The 8,688-nt window shown below is 45.2% G+C and overlaps 1 protein-coding gene across 5 annotated transcripts in view; it reads right to left on the reverse strand.

The window, feature by feature from the left end:
- PLA2G7 (phospholipase A2 group VII) overlaps positions 1–6,317 on the reverse strand; it is a 34,662-nt gene extending 28,345 nt beyond the window's left edge. For 2 of the 5 annotated variants that reach the window (XM_038751745.1, XM_038751746.1), the window contains exon 1: positions 6,200–6,317. The gene's annotated coding sequence lies outside the window, so the exon portion shown is untranslated. Of the gene's footprint in view, positions 1–2,734; positions 2,911–6,179 lie in introns of all 5 variants that reach the window. The other 3 variants (XM_038751742.1, XM_038751743.1, XM_038751744.1) reach the window with 2 other exon arrangements.
- Positions 6,318–8,688: the final 2,371 nt, after the last annotated feature.

Genomic DNA, 8,688 nt, shown 5'->3' on the forward strand with positions numbered 1-8,688 from the left:
ACAGTGAGGAGGCCGATGCAGTAGCCAAACCAGGAGATCGTAAGTGCCTGGATCAGTGTGGTGGTCATTTAGATGGAGGTGAAGGGGCAGATCCTGAAAATGTTGCAGAGGAGGAACGAATGGGATTTGGCCACAGGTTGACTATGGGAGCTAAAGGAGAGTGAAGAGTCGAGGAGAACATCAAGAATGCAAGATTGAGAGATCAGGAGCATGGTGATGCATGGCAGAGTGCATAGAGCATGGGCCTGGAAGTTAGAAGGTCATGGATTCTAATCCCAGTTCCACCACTTGTCTGCTGTGTGACCTCGGGCAAATCACTTCACTTCTTTGTGTCTCAGTTCCCTCATCTGTAAAATGGGGATTACAACTGTGAACCTCATGGGGGACACTGTCTAACTTGATTACCTTGTACCTAACCCAGCACTTAAAACAGTGCATGGCACATAGTAAGCACTTAAATGCCACTGAAAACACAACTAATAGTATCTGTTGCTGCCAACTAACATATGTTGAATGTCTGTGGGCAAAGCATTGTATTAAATTATTGAGATAGTACAATAGAATTAATCAATGGTATTCATAGAGCATTTCTGTGCAGAACTCAGTACTAAGTATTTATAGGTCTAATCCCCGCCCTCAGGAAGTTTACAATCTAGGAGGAATTTCCAGGGTAGTGTCCCAAAAACTGCATGGGGGGTGGGGGGGGGAGAAGAACTGTAAATTTTAGCAACCTGAGTCCATCACCTCTGAAATCACAAGGGTAAATAATGAAAGTAGGAAAGAGAAAACAATAGCTCCTTTTCCCTTAACACAAAACACTTGTGTTAAGTGTAAGCATTTAAGGAAGTCCCTCAGTGCCAGATTATAAAAACAGGAACTTGGTTCCTGGGCAGAACTACATCTTCCTGACCTATTCATTCATTCATTCAGTCGTATTTATTGAGCGCTTACTGTGTGCAGAGCACTGTACTAAGCACTTGGGAAGTACAAGTTGGCAACATATAGAGACGGTCCCTATTCATTCATTCAATCGTATTTATTGAGCGCTTACTGTGTGCAGAGCACTGTACTAAGCACTTGGGAAGTACAAGTTGGCAACGTATAGAGACGGTCCCTACCCAACAGTGGGATCACAGTCTAGAAGGGGGAAGACAGAGAACAAAACAAAACATATTAACAGAATAAAGTAAATGGAATAAACATGTACAAGTAAAATAGAGTAATAAATACGTGGGGAAGGGAAGGAGGTAAGGCGGAGGGATGGAGAGGGGGAGGAGGGGGAGAGGAAGGAGGGGGCTCAGTCTGTGAAGGCCTCCTGGAGGAGGTGAGCTCTCACTAGGGCCTTGAAGGGAGGAAGAGAGCTAGCTTGGCGGATGGGCAGAGGGAGGACATTCCAGGCCAGGGGGATGACGTGGGCCGGGGGTCGACGGCGGGACAGGTGAGAACGAGGCACGGTGAGATTAGCTGCAGGGGAGCGGAAGGTGCGGGCTGGGCTGTAGAAGGAGAGAAGGGAGGTGAGGTAGGAGGGGGCGAGGTGATGGACAGCCTTGAAGCCAAGGCTGAGGTGTTTCTGCCTGATGCGTAGGTTGATTGGTAGCCACTGGAGATTTTTGAGGAGGGGAGTAACATACCCAGAGCGTTTCTGGACAAAGACAATCCGGGCAGCGGCGTGAAGTATGGATTGAAGTGGGGAGAGACAGGAGGATACGGGATCTGAGAGGAGGCTGATACAGTAATCCAGACGGGATAGGATGAGAGCTTGAACGAGTCAAGACAGCATGATTCTAATTCTCACTCCACTCTTGTCGTAGTAAAAATGCAGTTGAGTTTACCTGAATGTGAACAACCTAAAGCAGTCATTCAATCATATTTATTGAGTGCTTACTGTGTGCATAATCAGCAAGAATCACCAATTCTGATTAGTTTACTTTTATGAATATGATTTTACCTTAAGAAATAATAAATAATAATAATGGTATTTGTTAAGCACTTACTATGTGCCAAGCACTGTTCTAAGCACTGGAATGAAATAACCCCTGGATATTTTGCAAGGCCATATTACACTTAATTTTAACCTCACCCCCTTTATGAAATGTGATAATCACTCACCAATATTTACCTCAGCAAGTCCTAGTATTGAAGAATAGTGTAGGTGTATTCCAACATAATATAGCATTAACCAAAAACTACGTTACCTAAAATGATTATGCAAATGTAATTACTAACAGATACTTTACTAAATTATAGTCTTCTTAGTCTCACTGACTAATCACATTTCAGACACTTCCATTTTCTACCATCAATATGCATAGTCAGTTCTATCACAAATGCAGCAAACAGTGAATCCTAATGCCTAGAGTTCTTGCAAAAGAACTCTATGTTGCCAGCTTGTACTTCCCAAGCGCTTAGTACAGTGCTCTGCACACAGTAAGTGCTCAATAAATACGACTGAATGAATGAATGCAAAACAAAAAGCTCTTGCAAAACCAAAACTCAAGATATGTTTAGTAACACATTTTCTTCAAGAGAAAAAAATACAGCTGAATTTTTCAGAAACAACTTTCAGGCATCAGTGTTTCAACAAATTTGCAAAACATCAAGTCTTTTGAATATTTTTAATCTTGAAATAATTTCACTGACTCATCTTTCTAAATATAACCTTAGAGCATGACCTTATAACCTCAACACAACATTAAGTGCCCTATAATTGTGGCACATCATCTAAAGCACTTACCTTGTTTGCTAGTTCTGTTGTGTACTCTCCCAAGGACTTACACAATGCTTTGCAGTAATAGGCACTCCAATACCACTGATTGATTGAATCACTATACAGCCTCATGTCGGTGTTGATAAAAACCAAACATTGAGGAAATAATCCATTATGTCATGTAAACAATACTGTACACGGTCCTATAAATTATTAAAGAGAAAAAACACAGGAGAGGCTGCATGGGCATCAAAGGAGGGAGGGATTTGATTCTATTTCTGTCTCTGCCACTCATCTGTGCTGTGCAACCTCAGGTGATTCAAACTTTGCTTAATTTTCTTTTCTTTATTGATCTAAAAATGGGGTGAATAACGATAACCTCCACAGTTTGAACTGCTTACATGGAAATGTTCTTATAATTTGCTAAGAGAGGTAATTCGCCTCTGCGTGGGGTGGGTGTTCCACTGAGCCCCCATTTCTGGAGTTAATAGGCCACAGTAAGTACCGCAGGCCCCGGGCATCAATCAATCCTATTTATTGAGCGCTTACTGTGCGCTGAGCACTGCACCAAGAGCTTGGGAGAGTGCTCTCTACAAGAGAGTTGGTCGACCCATTCCCTGTCCACAACAAATCAATGGTATTTACTGAGCTCTCACTGTGCAGAGCACTGTGCCAAGCACTTGGGAAAGTGCAATATAAAAAGAGTTGGCAGACCCATTCCTTGCCCACAACGAATCAAAAGTATTTACTGGGCTCTTACTGCGTGCAGAGTACTGTGCCAAGCGCTTGGAAATGTGCAATATAAAGAGTTGGTAGACACGTTCCCTGCCTAAAACAAATCAGTGCTACTTATTGAGTGCTTACTGTGCACACAGCACTGTGCTAAGAGCTTGGGAGAGTGCTCACAGTCTTAATCCCCACTTTACAGACGAGAGAACTGAGGCCCAGAGAAGTGAAGTGACTTGCCCAAAGTCACACAGCATTATCAGAGCACTTGGCATAGGAACAGTTTTCCTAATAATCGTGGTATTTGTTAGGTGCTTTACTAATGTGCCAAGCACTGTGCTAAGCACTGGGGTAGATACAAGTTAATCAGGTTGGACACAGTCCCTACGCATGGGCTTGGGAGTCAGAGGTCATAGGTTCTAATCCCAGCTCCACCGCTTGTCAGCTATGTGACTTTGGGCAAGTCACTTCTTCTTGCCTCAGTTCCCTCATGTGTAAAATGTGGATGAAGACTGTGAGCCCCACGTGGCACAACCTGATTACCTTGTATCTACCCCAGAGTTTAGAACAGTGCTCGGCACATAGTAAGCGCTTAACAAATGCCATCATTACTATTATTATTATACGGGGCTCCTAGCTTTGCAAGGGGAGTTCCAGGGAACAGCTTTACCAATGAGGTGGGTAGCAAGGCATCAAAACATGAGTGGCAGGTGGGGATAAAATGGAATGGAGCTGTGAAAACTTTGGAACAGAATGAAACAGGTTTTAGGAACATTACAAAAAATCTGGGAAAAACAAGATGGGGTCACACCATGGAAAGAGCATTGACTGGTAGGTAGAGCATGAGCCTGGGAATGAGAAGGTCCTGGGTTCTAATCCCAGCCCTGCCACTTGTCTGTGTGACCTTGGGCAACTCACTTCACTTCTCTATGCCTCAATTCCCTCATCTGTGAAATGGGGATTAAGGCTGTGAACCCCATGTGGGACATGGGCTGTGTCCAACCAACTTTACTTGTATCTACCCCAGTGTTAGCACATAGTAGGCACTTAAATACCATGAAAGAAAATGGACTCAGACAACATCCTGAACAGTCTAACTCTGCAGCCCCCCTTTTCCTGATTAAAATTACATTATTCCTCTATCCTCCCCTACTCTTAATGTCTGGCAAAGAGAAATGCCATCAGCCCAAAGGAGGAGCTACAATTTTTTAATGCTATTTGTTAATAATAATAATAATAACAATAATGACATTTATTAAGCAATTATTATGTGCAAAGCACTGTTCTAAGCATGTTCATGTGTCCAACACAATTCTAAGCACTGGGGTACATACAAGTTTATTACTCCTACTTAGTCTTGTGCCCTATACAGTACAAGGACTGTCCAACCCCACCACCTAGAACACTATTTGACACACAGTAAGTACTTAAATACCATTAAAAAAAAATTTAGGTTGAACACAGTCCCTGTCCCTCATGGAGCCCACAACCTAACTCTAGACTAGAAACTCGTGGTGGGCAGGGAGTGTGTCTGTTTATTGTTGAATTATACTCCCCGAAGCGTTTAGTACAGTGCTTTGTACACACTAAGCACTCAATGAATACGGTGAATGAATGAGCAGGTATTTACCCCAGCATTTTAAAGGTAAGGAAACTGAGGCCCGGAAAAGTTAAGTGACGTACCCAAGGACACCCAGCCAGCAATTGGCAGAGTCTGGATTAGAACCCAGGTCCTCTGACTCCCAGGACAGGGCTCTTTCCACTACATCAGGCTACTTGGGAGCAGATGGAGAGGATAGAGGAAAACCCACCCAGAGTTGAGAAGGAGGGCGGGGTGGCAAGGGGTCGGAATCTGATTTCATTCATTCATTCAATCTTATTTATGGAGCGCTGTGTGTAGAGCACTATACTAAGCGCTTGGAAAGTACAATTCAGCAACAGAGACAATCCCTGTCCACCACGTGCTCACAGTCTACAAGGGGGGGGAGACAGACATCAAAACAAGTAAACAGGCATCAGTAGCATCATTATAAATAAACAGAAGTATAGACAGAGCCATATCATTGTTAAAAATAAATGGAATTATAATTATAGATATGTACATATACAGACAAGGACTGGGGCTGGGAGGGGGGTAGAGCAAAGTGAGCAGAGTCGGGGCGATGGGGAGGGGTCACACAAAGGCGCCGCATTCGTTCATTTTATCATATTTATTGAGCGCTTACTGTGTGCAGAGCACCCTGGTAAGCGCTTGGAAAGTGCAAACTGCAAAGATTTCAGTTCCACTGGTCCACCAAAACCCCAGGACTGTGGACTGTAGTGGGGTGACCCTTCTTCGGGTCCCTCTGGCCTGGGGGAAGGGGCTAAGAGAAAAGGAGGAGGGACCGTCTCTGTTTCCAACTTGTACTTCCCAAGCGCTTAGTACATTGTCTGCACACAGTAAGTGCTCAATAAATACGACTGAATGAATGAAAAGGAGGAAGAAACAGCTGGGGCTTCAGGAAAAAAAGGAAGGGAAAGCCCCTCTTCTCTTTTCTCAGTGGGAAAACGGGGGGCGGGGGGGAGGAGAAGAAACAGCTGAGCCGCGGACACCCCCTGCCCATCTCCGGTCTCCCCAGGACCTCGACTAGGTCGGGGGAAGCAGCGGGACCCCTCCCCAGTTTTTAACTTTCTGGACGCCCCTCTCTCGGAGCAAATGTAGCGTGGGGAACTCCTCTCCCACTCCCCCTCTTACCTGCCCCCTTACCTGGACGGCGCAGCGCTCACCTTGCAAGCCCCCAGCTGCGAAGACCTCCACGCACGCGCCTCCTGGCTGCTGTCCTAAGCGCTCAGTACAGTGCTTTGCACCCAGGAAGCGCTCAAGAAAGACGCTTGATTGCCTGATTATTGAAAGCTGCGGTGCGAGGATGGCGCTGCTGATTCCGGCTCCTCTTATGTGTCCCAGGGGAGGAGGAAGGAAGAGGAGGAGGAAGACAGGGAGGAGCTTGGCTTGCCCACCAGACCCCTTCCCTGGGGCGAAGTAGCAGGTGCTGTAAGCTCTCTCTCCTCACCATCATCCATTCATTCAATCGTATTTATTGAGCCCTTACTGTGTGCAAAACACTGTACTAAGCGCTTGGGAAGTACAAGTTAGCAGCATATAGAGACGGTCCCCTACATAACAATGGGCTCACAGTCTAGAAGGGGAAGACAGACAACAAACATCACTTCCTAACCCAAGGCCACCCATCCCTTGCCAAAGTTTTATTTATTGGCTCTCATGCCTCTGCAAACCTGATGCAGCATCCGTTTCGGCTCCAAGGCCTATACGAAGCCATGGCAACCGGGATGCAGCTGCCTAATGGTTAGAGTCCAGGCCTAGGAGTCGGAAGGATCTGAATTCTAATTCCACCTCCGACACGGGTCTCCTGTGTGACCTTCGGCAAGTCGCTTCGATGCTCTGTGCCGTCTGTAAAATGGGGATGAAAACTGTGAGCCCCATGCGAGACAGGGACTGTGGCCAATCTGATTCCCTTGTTTCCACCGCAGCACTTGGTACAGTGCCTGCCAAATAGGTAAGCACCTTCAGAAGCCGTGTGGCTTAGTGGAAAGACCACGGGCTTGGGAGTCAGAAGTCATGGGTTCTAATCCCGGCAAGTCATTTAACTTCTTTGTGCCTCAGTTACCTCATCTGGAAAATGGGGATTAAGACTGAGTCCCACCTGGGACAACCTGATTACCTTGTATCTCCCCCAGTGCTTAGAACAGTGCTTAGCACATAGTAAGCACTTCAAAAAATACCATCATCATCATCATCATCACCTAACAAGTACCACAGTTATTATTATTAGAAGGACCTGGGTTTTAATGTTGCCGCTGTCATATGACTGCTGTGTGACCTTGGACAAATCACTGTGCTTCTCTGTGCCTCAGTTACCATGGCATAGTGGATAAAGCATGGGCCTAGGAGTCGTTAGGTCACAACTTTTAATCCTGCCTCTTCCACTTGTCTGTTGTGTGACCTGAGGTGAGTAACTTCACTACTCTGTGCCTCAGTTACCTCATCTGTAAAACGGGGATTAAGACTGTGAGCCCCACATGGAAAAGGGGCTCTGTCCAACCCAATTTACTTGTTTACACCCCAGTGCTTATTACAGTGCCTAGCACATAGTAAGTGCTTAAGTACCATTATTATTATTATTATCTCATCAATAAAATGGGGATTAAGATTGGGCCATAGACTGTGACCAACCCAAGGAACTTGTATTTGTCCCAATGTTTAGGACAGTGCCTGGCACTTAGTAAGCACTTAACAAATGCCATAAAATGAAATAAAAAATCCGCGCAAAGGGGAATGACCCGCCTGGTTTGCTTGGTGCCTACAGATCATGGGTTCTAATTCTGGCTCTGCCATTTAATAATAATAATAATAGCATTTATTAAGTGCTTACTATGTGCAAAGAACTGTTCTAAGATCTGGGGAGGTTACACGGTGATCAGGTTGTCCCACTTGGGGCTCACAGTCATAATCCCCATTTTGCAGATAAGGTAACTGAGGCACAGAGAAGTGAAGTGACTTGCCCAAGGTCACACAGCTGACAATTGGTGGAGCTGGGATTTGAACACATGACCTCTGACTCCAAAGCCTGTGATCTTTCCACTGAGCCAAGCTGCTTCTCTTCTTGTCTGCTGTATGACCTTGGGCAAGTCACTTCATTTTTCTGGGCCTCATTTACCTTATCTCTAAAATTCATTCATTCATTCCATCGTATTTATTGAGCACTTATTGTGTGCAGAGCATTGTACTAAGCGCTTGGGAAATACAAGTCGGCAACAGATAGACGGTCCCTACCCAACAACGGGCTCCCAGTCTAAAATGGGGATTGAGACTCTGAGCCCCATGTAGGACACGGACTGTGTCCAACTGGATTTGCTTGTATTTGCTTAGTAGAGTGTCTGACACATAGTAAGCGGTTAAGAAATACTATTATTATTATTATTACAGCCCTGGCCCCTGCCTCCACAAACATTAAATAACATGGGGGTGAAGCCTGGTTTCCACGGCTGGAGGGAGAAGGAAAAATCCCCAACTTTGATCCCAAGATTACTGGCACTTGCTGAAGTCCCCTAATTCTATCTTAATTAGCTTAATCACAGTCCACTTCCTAATGCTCTAAATATTAACTAGGGCTCCAGTCCCGACGTTTGCCTGCTTCGGGATGTTTAAAAAAAAAAAAATACATTTCAAGTAGCAAGCGCAGACTGGAAATGATGAC

This window comes from Tachyglossus aculeatus, chromosome 9 (assembly GCF_015852505.1).
Source record: "Tachyglossus aculeatus isolate mTacAcu1 chromosome 9, mTacAcu1.pri, whole genome shotgun sequence".
Lineage (NCBI taxonomy): Eukaryota > Metazoa > Chordata > Mammalia > Monotremata > Tachyglossidae > Tachyglossus > Tachyglossus aculeatus.